Consider the following 26,987-nt stretch of genomic DNA (forward strand, 5'->3'; position numbering starts at 1 on the left):
ATGACTAGGAAACCTACACGAGGGTGTCAGTGAATGAAGCTAATATTTCATATAATAAAATAGATTGTTATTTGATGCATATGATGTACCAGGGGCTTATTACAGGTGAAACCTTTGATTATGTAAAGGTTGAATGTCCAGTAATCCCATCTATATTTGGGATTCCTAAGATCCATAAGGATAGCCAAAAGCCCTCCCCTTTAGGCCACTAGTAGCCGCACATTGGTCAAAAACCAAAATTTTGGCTGAATATGTAGATCTAAAGTGCAAAAATATATTGAGCATATTTGACCATGTAGTATTAGATTCATGGCATTCATTAGAGTAATTAAATTACCTTGAATATGATGGCACATTACTGTTTGCAACTAATGACGTAGTTAATATATTTTCGGCTATACCTCACACTGTTGGTCTAGAATTAGTTATCAAAATGTTAACACATATGTCTTCCTTTAATCATTAGGAAATAATGGTCATTTGTGAGTTTATGGATATTGTCCTTAAAAATTATTTTATATTTTTTGAAGGGGAGTTTTTCCATCAAACAGCAATTGTTGAGACACTGATATGTGTGCTATTATGTGTGGTGTTGGATTCTATTCATGTGCCAGTATGTGTATGCTGTCTGCACTTGGAAGGTGTCTGATCTTTTGGTAGGGTCTTAGTGAGTACCTCTGTGGGTTTATGTGTCTTGAGCTTCTCTTGTATGAGAGGGAAGTTTTATGTGCTTACAACCTGTTGCATGTCTTGCTTGCTGTTATGAGAGAGGACTGATTAGAATTTCATGGTATAGTTACGTCTCTCACATATTGTATTTATTTGTTTTAGGAGCAAGTGTTTGTCAGTATACATGAGGTAATTGCTACATTGCCTCAGGATGTCCAAGTCAATCAATTTGGCTGGAGAAACAGTGGCAAACTGTCCATCCCTTTGGTTAGGCATATATTGTAGTGACTAGTGGAGATGGGCTAGATGGACCACGATTTGCTTGTGAGACTAACAAGGATGGCTATTCTGTAGAAGGGAAAGGGTGGAAGACTGCATCATCACCTCAGAATGCACAGCTGAGTTGCTAGTTGGGTAGCACTGTGCAACTGTGTTGCACACAGAGAGGCAGTGGAGCTAAGGAGGGTACTCTAGCTAATATCAAAGGAAAATTGTTGTTTCTAAGAATATGCATCTATACATGGCAATTCTAAGCCCTGCTGCATGGTGTGCAGCTACATGCATCTGCAGTGCTTAAATACAAGTGAAGTTAAACAGTTTTAACACAAATTAGTCAATGCAAGAGTGCAAAACTGAATCTTATTACAACAATCCCCAACCCAGATGTGTCATGGGCTGCACACTTCAGCCACAAGGGTGCATGAGGGCCTTCTTTTAATGTAGTATGGCTAGTTTTAGTGCTCAATATATGCCAAACAGACTAGATTTAGCAGATTAGTTGATACTATAAAATACAGATGTACTAGAATTTCAAAGTGTAGAAAAAACAGTCAAAGCAGCAACAACGGCAAAAAAATGAAACAGCAATTAAACAAAATGAAATTCAAAAAAGTGCTCTGCAAGCTTAGAATATACTTATTTTATGTTGTTCACAGTCGATGCCATTGATTTAGTTCAGATTCACTCCAGGTCTCTGGTTATGTTGCCAAACTCGGAGCAGCTCCACACAACTGAGCAAAATAATAATACCTATTTGTCCTTATTAGCAGTGACCCAAGAATAATGTCTGATTAAGTGACTTGCTCAGGGACACACATTGGCAAACAAGGGCTGAGAAAATCACACCCTGCACTTTAGGAGCTCCATCTAGTAACCTCTGTACCAATTGCCACAACATCTACTTGGAATCTGATTTTTGCTGATGAAATGAAAAGTCAGATTGGAAGTATTCCCCTTTTTACCTATAGTAGGGGTAAAACCATTAAGGAGGTATTAGAGCTAGAGCCTAAAGAAGTTAAGGATCAAAATAGGTCTAGAATGTCTAAATGTGGGTTGTGTTCCATTTGTTAGTACATTAATGATGGGTCTTATGTTGAGGTAAAAAACTACCATCAAACTATTAGTTGTCCTGGGCTTGTTAACTGTAATAACAAGGGATAGTATACCTGATGACATGTGTCTCCTGTACTGCTTTTTATTTTGTAAAAACTAAGACAACTGAAAAATAGAATACAGGAACATCTAAGGGATTTAAAGCACAAAAGGTCAACTAATGCCTTATTTAAAAATTCTTTAGAATGTAAGAATTTTAAAAAGTTTTGTATTTATTATTATTGATAAAGTTAATGTGAACCATAAAGGTGGAGATATGGACAATGTGCTGGTATACAAGGAGTTATGTTGGCATGTAAGATTGAATGCCAGTACTGTGCCAGGATGAAATGACAGTATTGGTTTGAAATGTGTTTTAAAAATATAAATTATTCAACACATCTAATTTATTTACAAATTATAATTCAAATTTACATTTTGGAAATGTGTGATATAAACATGCATATATTCCTATATATTGTTATATTTATTTTTATACACTTTTTATGGGCTTTTACACTAACATACAGCCAACATATATTAATAGAATGTATTAGTTCACTGCTTTCATGTTTATTGATTTAACAAAGTTAGGAGGTTTTGAATAAGGATGTTGTTATTAGCTGAACATGAATTTTAGTCTGTGCTTTGCCACTTTTAGATTTTTTTTTTAATTTTGGATAATTAAGCATAATTTATCATTCATGACCCAACCTTTTGGTTTGCTGATTGGTTATCCAAGTTTATCTAAAGTGTTTGGTGTCAGTTTTTCTCACACTCTGAGGAATTCCTGTTTCGAATTCAGAAGGGATGAAAGCACTTAGTGTACGTATTATTATGCTGAGCTTGGTGTTTAATAAAGCGTTGGAGTGGTTTTCTGTTTTTCCATTTGGGTTCTTCATTTCACTATCATTGGTTACCAGTACTGAAAATGAAGTTTGTCGTAATGAGGATAAATCTATAATATTGTGGGATAAAAACATTACATGGCATGAAATGAAACAATCTGAAGTGGTCTAAGAGAGGGAGTGTGATAACAGATCTTTCACACTATTAGTTAATGGATTGCAGACATCAAAACTTAGTCAACTATTGCACTTCATTTTTACTCAAATTAGGCTAAATTATCCAAAGTTAAAAATGCCTATCTAAAATGAAGTTAGAAGGATGAACACAAGTATGTGGATTGTGAAGACAACTGTAAGGGAAATTTATTTTTAGAATGTGTTCATTGGAATTAAGGGGATGAGTAAAAATGAAATGGATGTTGCAGTTCTTTAAAGACATACTGGTAAAGGGATCTAATGATCACAATGATCACTTAGTAAATAGAATATATACAGTACTAAAGAAAAGACAGCTGGAAGGTAGATAGAAAGTGCAGGTCAGCTGGGAAAAGAAATAGGACTGCGAAGGAAGAATAAGGGGGACTGATATACATGCATATATAAGTTCAAACATATTTAGGTGCTTAAAACCAAGTACTTTGCAATAAACTAATATGTAAAAAAATGCTAGATCTGAACTGGTACTTAGTTCTACAACTAAGTTGTTATCACTGCAGTCAAATTCTTCTTCAATGATTCACTCACTAGGAGTTTTAATTGGTCATGTTATATTGCCAGCTTGGTTCTGCTGTCAGGTTGTGATGTCGGATTATAATGAACTGCTGCATTTAATCTCAAGTATGCAATCTTTTACTTTTGGGCTGCAACTCTGCCTAATTAGTCTGACATTAGAGTGTCCAGTAACTTGCCAAAATGTTTCCACTTCTTTGACTACATGAATTTTCCCACCAACATTATAGGAGGCCTTAGTTACCACAATTTTAAAGAAGTGTAGATGCTGACAGTCTGGATTATTGCTACCCTGTCTCTAACTTTCCATGGATAAGTATGGTTATTAAGAAGGATGTCTGCTAACAATTTGATTCTACTCTTAAAGAACACTGTCTTCATCACCCATTCCAGTATGGCATCTGCACTAGACACAGAACTAAAACAAGACTTACACAGGTCTTTAGTGATCTCCAAATGGCAAAATGTCAAAGATATTATTCTTTTTTGGTCCTCCTTAATCTCAGTTTGTCATTTGACACATGATCACAATATTCTTCTAGATCAGCTCCAAGCCTACTGTGGAAAAACAGGATCTGTTCTGAAATGGTTTGCTCCTATTTTTCTGGACATATTCAGGGGCTTGTATCTGGCATGAATTCTTCATCTCTTTATCCAGTCAAATCCAGGGTTCGAAAGTAATATATTTTGTGCTCTGTGGTTTTTGTTTTGTGTGTGTGTGTGTGTGTGTGTGTGTGTGTGTGTGTGTGTGTGTGTGTGTGTGTGTGTGTGTGTGTGTGTGTGTGTGTGTGTGTGTGTGTGTGTGTCCACAGAGTAATCTTATTAAAGAAATGAACTCTCCAATATTATTTTAATACATGGAACACCATGTTTACACTCTAAAAACATGAAAAATGCAAATTTGTTAAGCTCTTTCTGACACCAGAAAGTTGCTTAACAAGATTTTGGTTGCACTCAAAGCAAGTCTCCCACTGGGGATTAACAGTAGACAGTGTTTGGTCAGCAAAGAACATCAGCAGAAGGTAAAACAGCTTTAAATGCTTTCAGATACTTTGCTCTGCCACACTCATAAACAAAACATAAGGCAAAATGAAGGATCTAACAACTTTGTTGCTTTACTGACTTTTGTTTTGTATGTTGTGATTCAGTTTCTCTACACTGTGTTTTACTTGTATTTTGCTTTTAACTGCATATTTAAACTATGAGAGAGACCACAGCTGTGTCTCTTCTAAGTCTCACAGAAATTAGACTAGGTCAATTAAATGTACCATATTTCTCTGTAAATAAGACCTAACCAGAGAATAAGGCCTAGCATGGTTTTCCAGGGTGGTCATGATATAAGCCCTACCCCAAAAATAAGCCCCAGTTAAGATAGTCAACAACACACGATGGACATGTTGAATTATAAAATAATAATATTATTGACATCTGTTGACTGAGGTTATCATACTCTGCTCATTATTTTCAAACCATTCAGGCACCCAACTTCTTCTCTTTGCAGAAAGTCATAAGATTCTTTCCCTGGGAGTCCTCCAGGATTCTTACTGTAACCCTAATCCTCACTCACACTTGACGGTTGAGATCCTTGGCCCATAAAAACTGGCAAGTGTACTTCGATTGGTCAAAGTACAGACAACGCATGTAGAACATGCGCACTTGATAATGAACAGGTGTGGTTGTGTCTTCTTAACTGTCGCCATATTGTGTTGCCATTCCTGTCTAGTAAATCTTCAGTTAACCACCCCCCTCAGACAAGATGAGTGCAAAAAGAAAAAGCTATTCCATCAAGTACAAGAAAGGAATCATGGAGGACTCCTGGGGAAAGAATGTGATGCCTCTCTGCAAAGAGAAGAAGTTGGATCTTCAAATGGTCTGAAAATGGCAAGCAGCATATGATAACCTCAGTCAACAGGCCAATGAGGGAAATGCTAAGAAGTGCAAGTGTGGATCAGGTCAGCACCCATTATTTTCCGGAGCTGGAAGACATAATTTGTGAATGGATTTCTAACAGGAGAGCAAAGTCTTTGGTTATGCACAGGACTGATATTCAAGCATTTGCCCTTGCAATGGCACCACATTTAGAAATATCCCCAGAAGAATTCAAAGCATCACAACATTGGCTGGATGGCTTCCTTCAACTATATGAACTGTCTATAAGAAGATCAACAACACTGTTCAAGCTGGAAGATACTGAAGTTATTAAACGTGCACTTGCATTCAAGTCCTTTGTTAATGGCATCGACTTTACTAAATACCAACTCTCCAACATGATTGCTATGGATGAAACTGCAGTGTTTATGGGCCAAGGATCTCAAACAACAATTGATCAGAGGGGTGCCTCTTCAATCCACATTCCTTCCACTGGTTACGAAAGTGCACGTGTTACCTGTATTTTGGTATTTCATCTAGATGGAAAGAAAACTCCACCTCTAATCATTAGTAAGGACAAGAAAGATAAGATTGAACATGTTTCAGGCATTTACATTCTTTAAACCACAAAAGCCTGGTGCACACAAGCAGTTATAAGGAAGTGAGTTGATGTAATGCTGCCACTTGTTTTGCAAGGTGGCGAAAGAGGTCTGCTAGTCTGGGATTCAGCCAGCACTCACTGCACTAAAGACATGAAGAAATTCCTTGCACAGAGATGAATAGATCAAATAATGATTCCCGCAGGAATGACTGCCTATCCCCAGACTCTTGATATTACAATAAACAAGCCATTCAAGGACCATTTGCTCATGGAACTCAATGACTACACTGAAAATAGAATGGAGAGAAATCAGCATGGAAACTTTGTGAAGACTAACCTGCAAGAGGCCATGACTTGGGTGAAGAATTCATGGGATAAAATCACCAACAGCTGTGTTGCCAATGCACTATGAGCAGGCTACTTGGACAAGCAGTGCTCATTTAAGGAGAGCTCTATTGCTAAGCATGACAGATTGGGGCCAATGGTTCTACAGGAAATGGAGTCGCAAGAAACTCAGACCAAAATTCAGGGGTTGAAGACTTATGACAATGTTCCACTGGAAGATGACATAACTGTATTTGAATAACTTTTCCGTTATCGAGGCAACAGAATGGATTGCTTCTGCTTTCAGCTGCCAGCAAGCTATTGTCATTTTTTTGACTTTATTGTATTAAGGTAACATGTCATTATCAAGGGGTAATTACAAAGTAAGGCCACTAGTTCCCAGACTTTATTTTTAAGGAAAAAAGACCTTAGGTGTCATCCACAGCTTCAGGCTTCAGTCTGTTAAAACACAATTTATTAATTGCTTAAAAAGTGAAGCTGACAAAATATAAACTTCACTGGAATATGGTGAACTGAAAATAATTGTCCAAGCAATTGTCATCCACAGCTTCAGACTTCAGGCTGTTAAAACTCAATTTATTGAAAGCTTAAAAAGTGAAGCTGACTGGAATGCAAACTTCACTGAAGTACTGAAATAATTAGCCTAGAAATTAACATCCACAACTTCAGGCTTCAAGTACAGTTAATAGATGCTTTGTAAACAAAGCTGACAAAAACATATACTTCACTGGAGTGTGAAAAGCTGATGAAATTGTCCAAACGATAAGCGTTTTCAGCAGATGCCTTCTTCAGATCGTATAAAAGTATGGTTAGCTCTTCCTGTTTATAAAGGAAACACAATCAAGGGCTGGTAGTTGATTGTCTTTGGTGTTCTTAAAGGCACAGGACAAAAATAAATGTTTAAAGTGGAGGTTTATCTCCTATATGTAGTTCAATGATACAAATGCTAGAATCATGTGTTAATGTTTGGTAGGTTTCTTCTAGATTTTAGAACAGGTCTGAGAGGTACTATTGTATTAAGACCTGGGGGTCGATTGGCTCTAAAATGATTGATCCAAATGATCTCTCTCAATTCTGTCCTGTTATGGACATCTCCTTCCCTGATGTTTTGGGTGACAACTTCCACAGCTTTAAACAAGAAATTATGCATAGGATGGGCCAATATGTGTGCTGCTAAGGCATTGTGTGGAACTTTCTGATCAATGTCTCTGACATGTCGTAGAATGCGATCCTTTAGTCGTTGGTCAGTTTTACCAAGGTAAAAAGCTTGGCATTTACGACAGGTAGCCAAATAGATTATGTGGCTAGTAGTACAATCAGCATAAACATTGAAATGAAAGTTACGTCCAGATACTGGATGAAGGAAAGTATTACTAGTATCTAGGTAAGAACAAGCTTTGCACCTGCAGCATTTAAAAGTACCTTTGCGGTCTGATAGTGGAACACCACATTTAAAGCCATCTTTATGGCATAGTAATCTCTTGATATTCTTTTTATTCTTATAAAGAAACCTAGGTCTCTCTCCAACAATGTTCTTTATTTTGTCATCCTCTGTCAGAATCAGCCAAAATTTCCTGATCACTTCACAGACCTGTCGATTGTCCGAACTGTAAGTAAGCATACATTTAAGTTGTTTAGGTGTTGTGTCATTAGACTGTCTTCGTGATGCTTGTTCAGACCTCTCTGAGTAATAAGGTTGACCTCTTTGCTTTCTATAGGTTAGCACCTGTGAAACTGATGGAAAATTATTTTCCTGGTAAGCCCTATCCTTCAGATAACTACGTAGATTGGATTGCTCTTCCAAGAATTCCTCCTCATCAGTACATAGTCTTGAGACTCTTAAGATTTGAATATCAAAGATGTTATCAAAAATATATCTTGGGTGCATGCTCTGCCTATGTAAGAAATGATTTTGCCAGGTCTCTTTCCTATGCACCCCAGTAGAGAGACCTTGGATTGGATGTAAGCGTATCTTAACATCCAAGTAAATCTATAGTTGAGGATGAGTGTTTCATTTTGAACTCAAGGAAGTCAGTGCTGTTGTTAATAAAGCTGACAAAAAGATCCAATTGGTCAATACCTCCTTTCCATAAACAAAAAACATCATCCACAAATCGCCCATAATAGACAAGTTCATTCTTCCAGATATTTCCATCACTAAAGATTGTTTTAAATTCCCACTCAGCCAAGACCAAGTTTGAATAACTGTTGGCACATGGAGTTCCCATGGCCACACCCCAGGTTTGCAGATAAAAGGTATCTCCATACATAAAGATGTTATTCTCAAGGACTAATTCCAGCAGGGAACAAAAAGGTTCCGTTGTTAAATTATGTCTAGCCAGAAAATCATGTAAGACCCTCAGGCCATACTCATGGAGGATCACAGTAAAGAGACTGGTTATGTCCATAGTTACAAGTAGAATGTTGTCAAAACCATCCAGAGACTTAATAGTGGAGAACAAGTCTTTCAAGAAGCTGCCTGTATCCTTTAGGACAGTGGTAGCATAAGGCAAAGCTTTCTTGAGTTCATTTTCTACATACATGGATATGGATTCAGTAATCCATCCTCTCTCAGAAACAATGGGACGTAAGGGAGGGTCCAAAAGATCTTTATGTATCTTAGGTAATCCAACAATGCTGGGAAACATCGGATGAGGTGTTTCAAAAAATTCATATAAATCTTGACTAATCCTTCTTTCCATCAATAGGTCATAGGTGCTCCCTCTGATACGTTCAATTCTCTGATTTACTTCTTTCTTACTCAATTTACGATAAGTCATGTTGTCATCCGACATCAGTAAAACTTTTTTACGATACCAGTCTGCATCCATCACTACTATGCAGCCACCTTTATCTGCTGGTTTGATCACCAAGCTATCCATCCTTCTCAGTTGTTGGAGAGCCTCTTTTTCTTTCCTATTTAAATTATAGAAACAATGATTAACTTTATCTGTTGTACCTCTCACCTTATTTATCTCATCCTCACACAATTTCATAAAAAGTTCTACTTGAGGAGGATTAACTGGAGTAAATAAACTCAATTTCTTATAGGTCTGCTGTTCTTTAGTAGACCCTTCACCAAAAATACATTTCAGGGACACGTTCCTGCAGAACAACCTAACATCCATCATGAATTCATTCACATCAGAATTAACAGCTGGAATAAAACTCAGCCCTTTGTTTAACAGGCTGATAACATCAGGATCCAGTGTGATCTTAGATAAGTTGACTACTAAGTCATTACCCCCATTATTTAGTCCACAAACTTCTTCCATTTGCGTTCTTAACTCTGCTTCCTCTGTGGCCTGTGCGAATTCTCCCTCACAAAAAACGGCAATGGCCAGTTTACTGGTAGGTGCATTGTCGCTTCTTTGGGTCTAGTAGCATAATTAATGGTGATGTTAGAGTTACTACCATCATTGGTATCATTAGCACCGGTATCTCCCAGATCCCTGGTGACAATATCAGTGCTGACAGTAGGAACCTCTTCTCCTGTAGATGAAATCGAAGAGGGAAGAAGTTGATGAGGTAGTAGTTGTTTGAGAACTAAAGATGGAGATAGGAACTAAACCTTCCATTGAATGGATAAAATAAAACATTCCAAGGCCTTACTAGAAAAGCTCACCCAGACTCTGCTACAACTTGCTGTGAGAGGAAGATAAGTCTGTTTTCCTTTCTCATATTTTGTGTTATTTTATTGCCGTCTTCTATTTTGTATATTGTGATTCATTTTCTCTACATTTATTTTACTTGTATTCTGCTTTTAATTGCATATTTAAACTAGGAAAGAAACCGCAGCTATTTCTCTTGTGAGTCAGATAGAAATTAAGTTTTTATACCACCATCCCACCCTGGTGCTATAGAGCTGAAACTCAACTGTCTTTCTTGTTGCCTGCCCCTTATGTTAATTTGAACACATATTTCCTCCCCTCTCTTCTTTCATTGGCTATTGTGAGGAAGCACAAAATTATCATTTTGTAAAATCACTCCCCTTCAACTATTTCAATTTATTGGCCATCCCACTATATTCCATAGACTCAGAATACAAAGTGCCACCCCCTTCCAATCTCTCTCTTGCTCTTTTAAAATTAGTGGTTCTTCACTTAGATAGATAAAGCTTAAGTTACCCCTCTTTCATATCTAACTGCTTAGTGCACACTGCAGGTCTTATAATATTGCTGCATTTTCCATCCTACCTTTAAAATCTGCAACATCTACTCCAAGACCACCAATTACTGGAAGGTCCACATTCTGCCTCTCAGTAGTCATCTTGGGATTAGTGCTTCTGTTTTCTCCTGGTAAGAGAAGGAGCACAGGGACATTATTTCCTGGGGTCTGCTGATCACCAGAAAATCTAATAACTGCTTCACAGGAGCCACATTAGAATTTGTGTGTATATTTTGCTTCTGGTGAGAGAAGAAGCAGAATGCATAGATTCCTTCCTGGTTGGGAAGTGATTGTCTGTGCTTAATCTTCCTGATTGGTTTAGTTGCTATGCAAAACATCAGCCAAGAAAAGGCTAGAACAAGCCTACAAACCCTTACATCATGTGGGACAAGACTGTAGATTACCAAACAGGCCATGGTCTGCTTCTAATATTGGGATTGGTGCTACTGTTTTGATTCTGGTAAGAGTAGAAGCAAAGGATCATTGCATCCCAGCAGAGTGAAACTGTGGTGAGACCAACACGTGTAGTAGTCAGGCAGGTGACTCAACTCTTTTTATTCATTCTTGACAAGCTAATTCTTTCTTTTCAGTTAAGTGTTGCTTGATTTGCTTCTAACTTGAGAATATCTGCCTAAATACTTTATCCATAAATCATCAGGCTCTAGTTATTAGTTTCCCCACAAGTGCTTGGCAGTGGCCTGTATAGCCACAGACACCTTCAGTTGACATTTTTCCTGTCAAAGCACCAATGAAATTTCACCAGTAATTAGTTGTACATAAGACAACTAGTTTGCAGTGAGAAGCACAGCCCCCATAGCTGCAAACTAGATAGTCCTGACATTATATTCTCACTCCAACTGTCTAATCAATAAAAAGGGTCTGTTTTCATGGATATGAACTTTCCTACTATCTCCACTACCAGCTTGGTGGATATAGGCATCCTGAGGTAATGTAGAAATTGCCTCATGTTTACTGACAGCCAGTTAATTCTCAAACAAACTGATACAGTATGTGAGAGATGTATTTACACAATGCTCCAGAGGCAAAGCTCTCACTTAAAAGCACTCCTAATGTCAATCAGGTCATTAGTAGTACACATTCTGCACCCATCACACATAGGCTTGCCACCTTTTCAAATGTCCAAAGTTGAACATTTTAGGTACAAATGTCAGATTTTGCAGTGTGAAACATACCCACGGCCAATACAAAGGGCAGAACTTCACTTTTTTGCCTAAATAAAAGCTTATTCTTGTAGCATTTTAGTTGCTTATTTTGTTTCTTATAACATTTAGGAGTTTCAGATACAGAATAATTGTTTTATGCAACTATTACATGAAATATAGGAAATAATTTTGTCCTAAAATCTCAGGACATTTGCCATTTTTTTCAATTTTTTTGCAGGACACAACTGCCCAAAGAGGGACTGTCCCTTGCAAAGTGGGACAGGTAGTAACCCTAATCACACACAGTTCAAAGCAGTCATATAGACCAACATATGCTGAGATACTTAAATATAACCTTCGTAAACCCCAAACACCTCCTATGTGAAGTACACATAACAAATACCTTCAGAGAAAGCACTCTTTTAAAACAATGCCCACATAAACACATACACCCAATACCTCATGGAGTTTCTGCCTCTAAGCCTATAGGGCAAACCACCACACAATCCAGCATTCTAGTTATTGGAAATTCCATTGTGAGACACACTGATGTCCCTCTCACCAGGCTGAGTAAGAGGAAAATCATGGTCAGTTGCTTATCTGGGGCCAGGATGCGCCACATTATGCACACACTCAGGTCATTGGACCACAAGTACCACTATGACTCAATCATAGTCCATGTGAGTGTAAATGACCTGAGATGTACATCCCTAGACTATATGAACCTCTCGGAATATGTGCCCAGTACAGTTTGAGCCTAGTGTGATAACCCAGCACTGGCCCAGTAGTCAAGGAGCTTCAATCCTCACCACTTAGCACCAGTGGGGGATGTATATTTGGAGGATGACAAGTACACACACATTATTTCCAGATGCAGCTGTCTGCATCAAGTGTAATTTCCCTTAAGAGCACACAGAGACCACAGTCAGTCTGGGGCTGGATTTTCCCTCTTTCTCCAGATCTCCAGTAAGACTCCCCACTGTTGAGATCCCAGCTGAGTGGCCAAACCAAGACCTCCAGCACCCTCTCTGTCCAACCAGTGGCTCATGTCCCTGCCCTAGTAGCTGACACAAACTCACACTTTGAGGTTTGATTTATACACACACACACACACATAGCTGGGAAGGGCTGGCGTAGATTTACTAGCTATGCCCCCTTCTGCCCAGACTATAAGGTAGTTATCACTACCACCAGCCACATCCTTATCAGCTACTTTAAGGCCCTAAACAAAGGGTGTCCAATCTTACTGTGTAATACTACTGCCAATACAAATGGTAGTTTGACCAAGAGCAAGGCTATTAGGAGTGCCCTACAGTGTCACCAAATAAGTATGCAAGTACTCTCAGAACTTAAAAATGTCTCAAATATATCAGCCAGAATCAAAAGTTTAAATATATTTAATAATAAATAATAAAAGAACAAGAAAATACTCAGTATATAAGCACATTTACATCAGAGTTCAAAATCACAGGAAATACTTAAAACAACATTGCAGGACAATTTCAAATAAATACAAAAACATTTAAACTATACTTCACAAAGCCTTCTATAGCTATATCAAGAATCTCCATGGCAATACGCATATTTGCTCTGAGTAACTGCACAATGGTATCTCCTATACTGAGCCAACAGATATTGCCAACATACTGGCCAACAGATTCAATGCCATCTTTACCCCTCTCCCCCCTAAAGGACCAATCACAATACCAGAAGAGTGCCAGGCACCCAGCATTACTGCAGCACAGGTTAAAGCTGCATTGTCCAAGGCCAAGAATACAGCTTCCATGGGACCCGACAATATCCCTGGCTGTGTTCTACATGAATTACAAAATGAACTGGCACCACATCTGTATGCCCTATTCACTCACAGCCTCACCTTAGGCTTTGTCTCTACTGAATGGCACACTGCTACAGTCATCCCTCTCCATAAAGGAGGAACAACTACAGACCATTGAGCTTATCGCCCCATTAGCCTAATGAGTCTGATATGTAAGGCTATGGAGCACATCATCATGGACCTAATTAACAAGGATATAGGGAATCTCCAAACTCTAGATCCCACGCAATTTGGTCTTGTGAAAGGTAGATCATGCCTGCTAAATCTGGTTGACATTTTGAGTCAGTCACCAGAGCTGTGGATGAAGGTAAAGCAGTTCATACAGCCTACCTTGATCTGGCCAATGCCTTCGATACCATTCCTCACTCAGGAATTATTGATAAACTCACCAAACTAGGCATCAACCCCTTTATCATTAGGTGGGTTGCAAATTGGTTCACAGATAGAACCCACAGTGTGAAAGTAGCAGACTCCAAGTCAGACTGCTGACCAGTCATGAGTGGAGTCCCACAGGGATCGATCCTGGGTCCTGTCCTGTTTGGCATCTACTTCTCAGAAGTCCAGGCCAACATGGAGGGACTCAGGCTGACCATGTTCACATATGACCGCAAGCTGCAAGCCATTATTAACTCCTCAAGTGATGCAGACATTCTACAGAAAGGCCTCACTGAGACAAATGACTGGTGTTAAAACCATGACCTTAAGCTTAATGCCAAAATATGCATCAGCATCCCCTTTGGGGAAAAACTCAGTTCCCACTAATTACCACATCGATGGGAGTCCACTGAACACTGAAGGCATTATAAGAAATCTGGGGAACACAGGTTGGCAGCAATCTCTCCTTCGACCACCACATTGCCACTGTGGTCAGAAAGCCCTTCTATGTGTCACATCTCATTACCAAGGGTTTGCATCCAGGAAGAAAGAGGTCATCATTTATCTCTACTCTTCCTTCATTAGACCAATCATAGAGTATAATGCCCCATTTGGCATGTGCCTCACTAGACACCTGCAACAGCTGGAGAGGCCACAAAAGTGATACTGAACAAGTGTTTAATAAAATAAACCTTTCAGGTCAAACAAACCCTTCTCAGTGTATAAAATACTAATACATACTAACCATTTTTATATACTATCAAAAATCACACAGCCATTAATTACTCAATTAAACAATCAATCCTAGTTAAAAACAATAGTTGCAGAAGCACAGAACTCCATTTCAAACACATTTGTTTATACCTTAGTTTGTGTCTTTTAGCTTTTCCCGGTTAGGGGTCGCCACAGCGGAACTCCAGTCTGCTATTGATTGGCAGTTGATTTTTACGTACCGGCTTGCCAGGTCTGATGCACAACCTTCAACGAAGGTACACCCATTTATGCATGTCTCCACGCAGAAGATGTTCTAGCTGAGAATCGAACCGGACAGCATCTTACTGTGAAGTGACAACGCTACCGCAGCACCACCACTGCGAGTACAGGTTTTAAAGAAACAGTCTGGTTTAAACCTGGTAATACATCAGCACAATGGTGTATTATCCATTGACACTGCTTGAGACGTTCTCTAAATTAGATGAGAGCTTTGAGAAAGCTAAAAGGCATAAGTTGAATAGAGACATCAATGATTATAGCAACGGTCAGATTTTCACCTGGCCGAAAGTAAAACATAACTCTGAGACTGCTAAGAATGTCACTTTTGTTCCAAATAGACAATCTAACCATCTGGATGAACTGGATGATGTCACTGTGCCTTTAAATCGTGAGCATCAGAGTAAAACACAGCCTGATGATAATGAGCTTCATCAAAATGGACCGACAGCCAGTTCAACCAATGAGATACAATCAACGTCATCAATGATGGTAATGGAGACACGCCCACAAGCGATAAGAAATTCTTTGTCTACTGAGGCAGTTTTTTTTTAACTGAACAAATGGTCATACGTCCAAAATTACCAGAACAAATTGTGGTGAAGAAGCGAGAACATTCCAGAGACCGTTCAACACAAAGGAAAAGAGGAAGAAGTCAAAGCAATTTCAGACTTCAAAAATAATTTCTTTTAAAGGTACTGTTAACATGAATTCTGTTATCAATCTGTCTAAGACAGAACTTACAATATCTGATCTAACATTGCTAAATAAGGGACTGAAATTCATTCCTTGTGCTGTAGAAGGTTTAAGTTATATATTAATGGATTTGAAGCTTTTTGCTCGCAATTTGGGCTTAAAGCTCATATTTAAACAACAAGGAACATTGCATAATGATGTATGTAAATGCTTTAGTGTCTTTATACCAAACAGCCACCCTGTTGTTGTTGCCTTTTCTACTATTTCTGAAAGACAGTTTAGAGAAATATATAACAAATGTTTTTCCCGGTTAGGGGTCACCACAGCGGAACTCCCATCCGCTAATGATTGGCAGTAGATTTTTACATACCGAGTTGCCAGCTCTGACGGACAATCTTCAACGAAGGTACACCCATTCACGCATGTCTCCACACAGAAGACATTCTAGCTGAGAATCGAACCAAACAGCTTCTTACTGTGAGGTGACAACGCTACCACAGCACCACCACCGCGTACTAGATAATAATTACTTCATTTTCAATGAATGAATTTACCATCAAATATCTGGCATACCAATGGGTACTCCCAGTGCTAATACATATGCCAACCCAGTGCTGGATAAATGGGGGACTGAATTTATATATCATGGTCCACAGCAATATTCTCAGAATATTACTTGCTTTAAAAGATACGTGGATAATTAGTTTTTTTGTTTGGCATGGTAGTAGGGATGAACTAGATGTGTTTTTAAACTATTTAAACAACAGCACTGAATTGTTATATTTTTCTATGACATGTTCAGATACTAGCATTAACTTTTTGGGCGTGAGAATTTTGTTTGATGGTACTGAAATTCAAACTACTGTTTATAAAAAACCTACACATAGGAACACATTTCTCCATCAAAACAGTATGCTTGCACCACATGTGTTTAAAAGTGTCACAAAAGCTCAATTTGTTAGAATTAGTAGACGATACTTCTAAAGAAGAATGTAAGAAACAAATGCAGGAACTGAAAGATGAATTTATGTAGAAGGGCTATAATAGGGTGTCCCTTGATAAGAAAATTGAATATGTCTTGAGCTGTAGGGATGATAGTACTAAACCTTATTTCTCTATGAACACAATGGAAGTTTCCTTTATAACTAAGGAGACCAACTTAGATGTAGGTAAACTACGTTTTGTTACAGCTTTCAACAGAGCTACTTCTGAGGTAAGAAGAATTATTAATAATAACTGGTGCATATTAACATCTCTACCTGAATTATGTCCCATAGTTAGCATGAAACCCAGTTTCTCATACAGAAACTGTCAGAGTATAAAGTAGAAGTTATGTTATAAAGACGTGAATGGGGGGAGGGGTAACAGCAGCTAAATCAGGTACCTTTCCTTGCTCAATTGTAGCTGTTGTGAAGTCATTAACAAAAATAATACTTTTCAACACCAATAACTAGGAAGAATTATATATTTTCTGGCTTAGCAACATGTGTTACAATGAATATAATATACCTGGCCACCTGTAATACATGTCAGGCATTTTATATTGGGAAATCTATCAGAAAACTGAAGGAAAGAATAACTGAGCACCATTCAGAAATAAGAAATATTGACACTAATTCCTTGGCTAAGTATATCAGTACATATGGAAATGCACATAAATTCTCTTTTAGGGTGATAAAGTATGTCAGGATATATGAGGGGGAGATCTTAACAATAAGCTTGAGATGAAGGAATATCAATGGATAATACGCCTTTGTGCTGATGTATTACCAGGTTTAAACCAGACTGTTTCTTTAAAACCTGTACTAAGGTATAAACAAATGTGGTTGAAATATTGTTCTTTGCTTCTGCAACTATTGTTTTTAACTAGGATTGATTGTTTAATTGAATAATTAATGGCTGTGTGATTTTTGATAGTATATAAAAATGGTTAGTATGTGTTAGTATTTTATACACTGATGAAGGGTTTGTTTGACCTGAAAGCTTTGTTTTATTAAGCACTTGTTCAGTATCAGCGTTGCTTGGTTTGTTTCATACTGCATCCGGTCTTGGTTTTATGAACTAAGCTTTGTTCTGCAACTGTTTGGCTTTTTGAGGCCACAAAAGTACCTCATGAAGAGGGTCCTAGGCCTTAAACACATGTCCTACATGGACAGACTCAAAAAACTCCAGTTATTCTCTGTCTCATATTGTCTACTAAGAGGTAATCTCTCCTTGAATTACAAAGCCATGTCTGACCCAGCTCTGTTAGAAATGCTACATCTAAAGAAATCCCAATCCCTCCGCACCACGCACACCAGAGACCTCAACCTCATTACCACAATCAACAGAACATGCTGGAGGGACAGGTTCATAACCCAAAGACTGTCCATGCTCTGGAATAGACTTCTCATACATGTCAAGCAGAGCACCTCACTTGCCCTCTTCAAGACAAATCTTGATGAGTGGTTGGGAAATAGAAAGTTCACCCCAGGGATCACTCCAGTAGGTCTACTTGATAGAGGCACTGGGAACTAACATCGGGTGGCACAATGCCAGGGCACTTCTATTGGCTAGGCGTGCAAAGGCTCCAGGGCCATTAGGCTAGTACACACCTATGAACCTATGAACTATATTCCTGACTAAATCTAAAAGAATTACAGTACCTTAGTTAACTTACTTACAGAGCAGCATGACAACTGTGGTGAGTGAATGTTCTTGTCAGGTCAAAGACAAAATACAAAATGCTATCTCTCTCTCTCAGAGACTTCCCACATTAATATCCCAAATATTACTACTGGGATACCTGCAGAATGTCATCAGTTCTTGTCATCTAACTGCAGTTCCCAGGCTCAAAACAACCATTGGTGCAAGATGGTAGCATTCAGCATCTACATGTGAAAATACATAAACAAGGATTTCTCTTAGATCTAAGGCAGATCCTGAAAGTCATAAAACAATAAAAACTTCCAAGACAATACAAAAAAAATCTAATTCTAGACATTGTGTCTCCTGTTACTGCACTGAAGCTGAAAGATAACATCCTTTTATTATGTGGTTATAAAGTAATTAAAATTTCCAGCTATTTTTCTGAAATTAACTTCTTGTGTTTCAGTTTCCATTTTTAAAATTGTTAAATTATTAAAATATATACATATAAACAGTCACAATAGTGCAGGTACATTCCTGTTCTGTTCAAACAGGGCATACTGTGGTTACATTTTAGCTCAGTACTTTACAAAATATCGCTTCTGTGCCAGCAGTTTAATATACACATAACATACAGTTCTAATACAGTTGTAACACAAGCATATCAATCATCTTGATAGTCACAAATGACATATACTGTTTATAAAATTCCAGATAGCTGGGCTGGCAGTGTCTCCTTTCGTGACATCCCACCCCCCAAAGACTCAAGCTAGTTATTCAAGTGACCTTTGAGAAACGCTGCTTGAGAAGGTTGACCCTATCTGGGAATACCTTACCCCATTCCCTTTCTTCCCTGTCTTGGCATTGCTGACCCCAGCACAGTGCAGCACTGGCATATCATATGCCTGCAATCCTAGGCTTCACCATAGTAATTTGGGATTTTGCTGGCTGGCTCCATGTAGCCATAGATCCCCCTCAGATTCCTCCTGCCTTGTACTGCAAATACTTAGCACCAGGGCCTCCCTATCAGAATTCCAGCAGTGAGTTGCTGTCTTGCATTATCTATCTGCTAACCAGATTCTCATGTCTTCAGGCAAAGTGTTAAGGGCTTGATCTCTCACCAAAAGGTCTGCCAGCCCTTCAAAAGTGGTGACCTGACACTCAGTCACCCACCTATGAAAATAAGTGCTTAGTTCAGCAATATATTCACACACACTTTCATCTGCCTTGCATCTATGGTCATGGAACTGTTTTCTATAAGCTTAAGGTGTTAACTTAAAACACTCTAATATAGCAATAACTGATGATGTGGGTGTGGTATATTGAAAATTTATCCACAGTTGGTATGGTTTAATCACGAGAGCAAAGCCCATGTGATTAAACAAAGGCAACCGTGGTTAAGTCTTCAATATACCACACCACTGAGTCAGTTATTGCTATTATACAATGACATTAAGAAAAAAATTACTTTTCTTAAATAATCTCTTTGTATAATGGCACTGTGGTAGTCTTCTGCTTTTCCCTGATATCCTGAAGCATTGCTGATGCACTGTGTATGTATGTGGGACTTGCATTCCTACACTTTTGCTGTACACCAGTGCTGTGTGAAGAAGGAATGGAGAAAGGAATATCTCTGTTGCTTTTTTTTATTTTTAACTAAAAACAAAAATAGAAAGAAAGAAACCAGAAGGCTTTTAACTCATTCACTCCAATGGAGCTCAGGAAGTTTGTACTGTAACTTCAATAGGCAAAGCCTAAGTCCTTTGACAGAATCAAATTATATCCTCACATTTCAAACAAATGTTCGTATCTCCAGAACCATAGGATTATTAAAGAAGTATAAATGGCAAATTCTTCAGCAAAAAACGTTTTATAGTCGTAGTATTCTTTAGATTCTAGGTCTTAAACTGAATTTTATAAGTCACAGTAAACATAGTAACTACTATATTTATAATATTTTGTAAACAACTTACAAAATCTCATCAACCTCTCAAGTTACACACATACTATCAGCAGCATCTTATTCATCTACCTGAGAGCTTTCATTTGAGGCTAAGGAGTTCTGTTTGTGTTAGTTGGTGATTCAGATATTTAGAAAAATGTGAAAATTATATCTATATCAATTAATATCATAAAAACAACAGTTAATATCTATTTATCGCACTAGACAGAGGTGAAATATTAATGCAGTTTAGTTTGCTGTGTAAGCTTTAGGATGAAAACTTTTAAAACCTTGCACATAGCATGGTTTGGGAATTATTGATCTAAATATGAACAAGCAATATTTGATGACTAGAGGCGTCAGTAGGAGTTAACTACAGATGCACCTGGAGGAATCACTTGGATGTAATGAGTTAACATAAAAGAGAGACGAGACAAATGAAATAAACGGATAATCGGGTACGTTTATATAATTTTGTATAAGATACCTGATTATCCTTTTATTTTTCTCTGTTTTCTCTGTTGTGCATTTTAGTCTCCAGTTTTGTGAGCATATTTAAAAAAATGAAACAAAAGTAATTTTTTATTGCATATGTTAATGGAAAAAAGTCTGGGTGACCAGATCTTTTTCCATTGGTATATGCTCGGATTTTCAATGGGCACACTGATTGGGCTGGCTAATCAGTGTGCTACTTTTTTAATACTAATGACCAGTCATTATATACGTTTTTTTAAAGAATTATAATTTAAGCAATCAGCATCAGAAAATTTAAAAAGAGCAGTTACAGTTTTACCATGGAGTAAGGGGGTCAGGAACCATACCCAGTGCCCTTAGTCATCATTATACTGTTTACATACCCTTTCACACATATAAATAAAACTGTCAAAAATTATCACCCTCTGTAAATTGTGCAAGAAATTTGCTGACCTTTGTTGCTTCTGGGGTTCGGTTACTCCCTTCTCCATTACCTCCATGACTCTGGTGAAGAGTCAGCATCTCCATCTCAAGTTGCCTGTGCCTCTCATTGTCCTCATCTTCCAGACGTCTCAGTTTCTCATGTTCTTTGGCCTCCAGACATCTCAGTCTCTCTGCTGATTCTATTTCCCAATGTTTGGCCTTCAGTTCAAGTCTCTTTAACTTCAGACAGATCTTTAAGTCCTCTGTGGATAGGTTGAACTGTCCATTTTCTGAGAGTTCTACCTCCCCAAGGCTATTCTGATTGTCCTCGTGGTTGCTGATCTGTGATGCAGCTGTGACTAAGGCTGCAATCATCTCTTCTTTAGTCAGGTTGGCATGCCCCAGTACTTTGGCTTGGCACATCTCAGCCACCTGGCTCCTTGTCAGCTTGCCTTACTCCTCTGCTGACATCCTTGCCTGCTTTCCCTGACTAACTAAGTCACAAAAAAAATAAATAAATAAATAAAAATAAAACTATTCAGATGTGAAACTCTGAATGTTCATTGTGTGGCTGATTCAGAGTACAAACACCTTCTTCAGTGACCATTGTTTAGAGGCCACAGGAATTCAATATATGTGATGCTCCAGCACTGGCTCAATAGTCAAGGAGCCTCAATTATCACCACTAGCAACAGTGGGAAATGTACATTGGGAGGATGACAAGTATGCACACAGTATTTCCAGATGCATCTCTCTGCATCAAGTGCAATTTCCCTTAAGAACACACAGAAACCACAGTCAGGCTGGGGCTGGTTTCTCCATCTTTCTCCAGATCCCCAAATAATACTCCCCACTGGCACAGCTATAGAGTTGAGATCAAAGCTGAGTGGCCAAGCCAAGACCTCTAGCACGCTCTCTGTCCAACCAGTGCTTCGTGCCCCTGCCCAAGTAGCTGACACACACACACTTTGAGGTTTGATTTATTCACACACACACACACACACACACACACACACACACACACACACACACACACACACACACACACACACCTGGGAAAGGCTAGCACAGGTTTAGTAGCTATGTCCCCTTCTGCCCAGACTATAAGGTAGTTATCCCTGTCACCGGCCACATCCTTATCAGCTACTTTAAGGCCCTAAACAAAGGGTGTCCAATCTTACTGTGTAATATTACTGCACTGAAACTGAAAGATAAAATCCTTTTATTACGTGGTCCTCAAGTAATTTAAATTTACAGCTATTTTTCTGAAATTAACTTCTTGTGTTTCAGTTTCCATTGTTAAAATTGTTAAATTGTTAAAATATATACATGTAAATAGTCACAATAGTACAGGTACATTTCTGTTCTATTCCAATAGGGCATGCTGTGGTTACATTTTAGCTCAGTAATTTACAAAATATCACTCCTGTACCAGCGGTTTGATATACACATAACAGGCAGTTCAAGTACAGTTGTAACACAAGTGTATGAATCATGCTGATATTCACAAATTACATATAACTGCTTACAAAATTCCAGATAGCTGGGGTGAAGGTACCTGCTTTTGTGACACCTATCACCGAGCAGCATTTTCCCTTCTCCAAGGATGATGCCACAAAGCTCCCTTAATACAGAAGAGGTAATAAGAGATCTGGGGACCCAGGTAGATAGTAATCTCTCCTTTGACAATCATATTGCCAAAGTAGTTAGGAAATCCTTCTATGTGGCCCATCTAATTACTGAAGGGTTCGCATCTAGAAATAAAGAGGTTATAGTGCCCCTCTACTCGTCACTCATCAGACCCATCATAGAGTACAGTGCCCCATTTGGGATGTACCTCACAAGACACTTCCAACAGCTGGAGAGACCACAAAAGTACCTCACCAAAAGGATTACTGGCCTCAAACATATGTCTTATACAGCCGACTGAAAAAACTCCGGCTGTACTCAGTGGCATATCGCTTACTCAGAGGTGATCACTGCCTGACTTACAAAGCCATGTCCAACTCAGAATTGATGGACATGCTCCACCTAAAGAAATCCAAGTCACTGCAAGCCACACGGTCTAGTGAGCTAAACCTCACCACAACAATACATAGAACATGCTGGAGGGATAGATTCCTGTCACAGAGACTCCCCATGCTTTGGAACAAAATTCCAAACTACATTAGGCAGAGCCCCTCACTAACACTCTTCAAGAGAAACCTTGATGAGTGGATGGGTAACAGAAAATACACCCCTGGGATCACTTCATTGGCTCTGCTTGACAGAGGATCAGTTAATTAATCAATGGGGTGGCAAAACCCGATGCACTCTGGCTAGGCTTATAAATGCCCTCGGACAGATAGCCTAGTACCTACCGTATGTCTGACATAGGAAATCAAAACCAAGAATATTTAAAGGTTTACTGCTCAATGCTAGGAGTCTAAGCAAAAAACTCCACTCTCTAGAAGCTCTCTTACTAGAGAATGCTGATGTCTGTATGGTCACTGAGACATAGTTTAAAGCTGCAGATAGCACACTGACAGTGCAAGGTTATAATGTGGTCCAAAAATTAACATACCTCAAGGCTGGTCCAACAGGACAATGCACTTGAGCTTCTCCCAGTTCAAATCACCATAGGGAAAAATCCAATACCACTTCCTTGCAAGCTATAGGTCCCCATCTGTGACCCTGGAAACCCATACCATGTATTTAAACTTATTGGAAACACTCACCATCCAAACCAATACCACATTTATGGGTGACTTTAAATTACCCCGCTATTAACTGGGAATCATATACGACACCAAATGTACAGGCACAAAGATTCCTGGTTTTGGAAACACAAACTCCCTGGACCAGAATGTCAATACACCAACAAGGGTTGCAATGATAGTGGATATAGTCCTCACTGATATGAGCACACCCTCTAGTGTAATGTCTTCTCTGCTAAGGTCAGACCACAAAATGATCTCCTTTGAAGTAAAAATAAAACCTGGAACCCCAGCTAACCCTGGAATATTCAGGAACTACTGCAAGACTAACTTTTGACTATTAAGTGATAACCTGCCAAATTCTCAAGCCCCCATAAAACCTGAGAACATTGCTGCCTATGCAGAACTGTTCACAGAAACCCCATACAAGCATGTTAATAGCTGCATACAGGCAGTTGTACCCAGCAAGAAGAAGTGCAGAACTAACTCAAAAAACAAGCCATACCAGTGGAATCACATCAATAGGCTGTATAGGAAAAGGAAGAAAATCATGGCAAAAATTAAGAGGTGCAGTACCAGCAAGATAAAAGTACTCTCTTCAAAATAAACAAACAACTCAGAGCACAAATAATGTCTACCAAAGCCAACTTTGAGGTAAATTTGGCCTCCCAGGCCAAGGACAACCATAAGACATTCTGTAGCTATGTCTGCAACCTCAAAGGCAATACGCAATTGTGTGCAGAGCACATTATAAATGGAGACACCTATACTGAACCAGAAGACACAGCAAACTTACTGGCCAAAAAGTTCATCTCTGACTTTATCCACCTCTCCCCATCAACCTTCCCTCAGGAAAGACCATCAAACATAACTCCTCCTGCTATCATTAGGTAACAGATCCTTAATGATCTCTTTAAGGTCAAAAACACTGCATCAATGGACCCAAACGATATCCCAGGATGCCTTCTAAATAGCATAAAGCATGATCTATCAGGCTGTCTGGAATTGCTATTCAACTGTAGTCTTCAAACAGGCTCCATGCCTCATAAACAGAGAACAGCAACAGTTATCCCTCTGCAGAAAGGTTGGCCATCTACAGACCCTGGAAACAATAGACCCATAAGTTTCACTCCTGTCATATGTAAAACCATGGAAAAAATGATCATGGAAGTTATCAATAATGACATAGGAAACCTCCAGACACTAGACCCAACCCAATTTGGTTTCATCAAGGGCAGGTCATGCCTACTCAACCTGGTAGAATTCTTTAAGAATGTCACCAAATCAACTAATGAGGACAAAATAGTTCACACTTAGTACCTTGACCTGCCCAAGGCATTTGACACAATCCTTCACTTGAACATTGCTGAGAGACAAAAATTGTTAGGTAAAAACCCTTGTGTCACCTGGTAGATAGCCAGATGGTTCACAGACAAGACGCAGGAAGTTAGAATTTGGGGGGGTTCACCTATATAAAAAAGCCAGTCACAAGTGGAGTTCCTCAGGGATTGCTCCTGGGACCACTCCTTTTCAGCATTTACTTTTCCGAATTCAAGATGAAGGTCAATGGCCTCTGGCTGACTAATGTTGCAGACGATTGCAAATTAGGTGCTATCATTGAATCACCCACTGACACAAGTATTCTTCAGAAAAGGGTGACACAGACAAACAACTGGCACCAGAGCCATGGACTAAAATTAAAAGCCAAGAAATGTATAATAGTATCCTTTAGAAAGTCATCCACCTCTGGTAACTATCATATTGATAACACACCCCTAAGAGTTGACCCAGTAATCAGGGACTTGTGAACACACATAAACAGTAATCTAGCCTTTAATCATCAAGTGTCTACAGTAGTGAGGAAAGCATTCTATGTTTTGCAGCTTATAAACAAGGGTAAGGCATCTAGGTCCAAAGAAGTCATTGTTCCATTGTATTCAGCATTTAACAGACCCATCATTGAGTACAACCCCCATTTGGTATGTGCCTAACCAGGCATATCCAACAGTTGGAATATCAACAGAAGTTGCTCACTAAAATAATACAGGGATTAATTAACATGTCCTCTGCTGACCGCTCAGAGGCCCTATTCCTGTATTCTGTCTCCTACAGATTGTTAAGGGCACATCTATCCTTGTCATTCAAGACATTGTTAGCTCCCACTCTGATGGACCTCTTGCATATCCATACAACAAACATTATCAGATTTACCCATTCTAAAGACTTAAACCTTACCTGTGATATAAATAAGACCTGAGGCAGAAACAGGAATGTATTCCAGAGAGTACTTCTTCTCTGGAGCAGGCTCCCAATCCATTTTAAGTGGAGTTATCCCTAATCCAATTCAGGTGTAACTTGGAAATTTGGATGAAGAACAGGAAATTCACCCCTGGTTTGGCACCTATGTCACTAAAGGACACAGACAACTTCATCTCCCAGGCCTCTGCTTGTAAAGGTTTCACATCCCAAGTCCCTGGTTACACTTATCAAGGGTACCAGAACTTGTCAGATTTGGGATGCATGGCTAGGCTTAAAAAGGCCATTGTGGTTGTTAGCCTAGTATATACCTATGAAACTATGAATCTATGAGGCTATTTAAAAAAAAAAAACATTCATTGTTCAAAGGGTCACCTTGTTTCTGTCTGCTGCCTGTTAGTCAGCACTGTATTTTACCAGCTTTCAAGTGCTTTGAAAGTGGGTAAAAGACTTTGTGGTCCTACACTTTTTTTCTCTAACGTGGTATATGGAGCAGATAAAGCTCTATATAATACAAAGTATTATGATCAAGTCACTGATGATAACTTTTATAGTGTTCTTAACATGGATGCCAGCACTCACCTCTCAAGCTTCACTCTCAAGGTTAATTTCTTGACATAGATCTGATAATAATTATCTGTGTTATGCTGGTGACAACTCTTTCTATCTTTCATTTCCACTTTTGAACAGAAGATGAGACAGAGTAAAACAAAATCAAGAAGGTTATAAACTTTGTATGTAAGTAATGCACCACAAAATGTAAAAAGTATCTGAAATAATGTCTAGAATTATGCTATATCTTTTGCTTTAACTTTTTGTTATTGATAACCACCACATCAAAAAATTATTAAAAACTTGAAGATGGTTCTGAGTAATGAGGTCCTAGCAAAACTGGGGAATGGAACCAC

The sequence above is a fragment of the Protopterus annectens genome, chromosome 2.part1 (genome assembly GCF_019279795.1).
Source record: "Protopterus annectens isolate FY-2018-M chromosome 2.part1, PAN1.0, whole genome shotgun sequence".
NCBI lineage: Eukaryota > Metazoa > Chordata > Ceratodontiformes > Protopteridae > Protopterus > Protopterus annectens.